Consider the following 614-nt stretch of genomic DNA (forward strand, 5'->3'; position numbering starts at 1 on the left):
TGGGGAGGTGCTGCTGGATTGGAGCCATCAATGGTTGTAACCTTCTCAGAACCCTGTTACTTCTATCAATAAAGTTTTGCATGTTCTCCTATATACTTGTATTGCATTGATGTATTGTATTTACTGGTATATTTGATTCACTCTAATCCATGCATCAGTTATGAGTACATGTATCTTGTAGTTTCCTCTCTTGTTCTGTGCAGGATCTGTGTGTAGCTGGACCGGCAAAGAGAGCAAGGAGCTGGGAACAAGAGACAAAGAGAGAGGATAAGGATCGACTAAGCGAAAGACACCAGGTTGGTTAATATTTTCTTCTTTCTTTCTGTACTTTCATAAAGGAAAATATCAAAGCTTTACTTTCAGTTGTTGCTAAAGACTGTCACCTTTAGAGTAGGGATAGGGTCATCCGAGTCGGATACTTTTCCCCACAACAAACTGGCGACTCCGCTGGGGAACCTAGTATCTTGTTGGTGTTTGTAGTATTTCGCTATTCATTTCTTGAAGAAAAGAGTACCAAATCGAAAAGCTTTTGACTATATCAAAAGCGAAGTAGAGGGACTGTTACTCTTGCTCATTTGCTGAGCAAATTCAAGATTTGAAGAGCTTATCTACAA

Source organism: Pinus tabuliformis, chromosome 2_2 (genome assembly GCF_031772625.1).
Source record: "Pinus tabuliformis cultivar Carrire ecotype Pingquan chromosome 2_2, CPIR1, whole genome shotgun sequence".
Lineage (NCBI taxonomy): Eukaryota > Viridiplantae > Streptophyta > Pinopsida > Pinales > Pinaceae > Pinus > Pinus tabuliformis.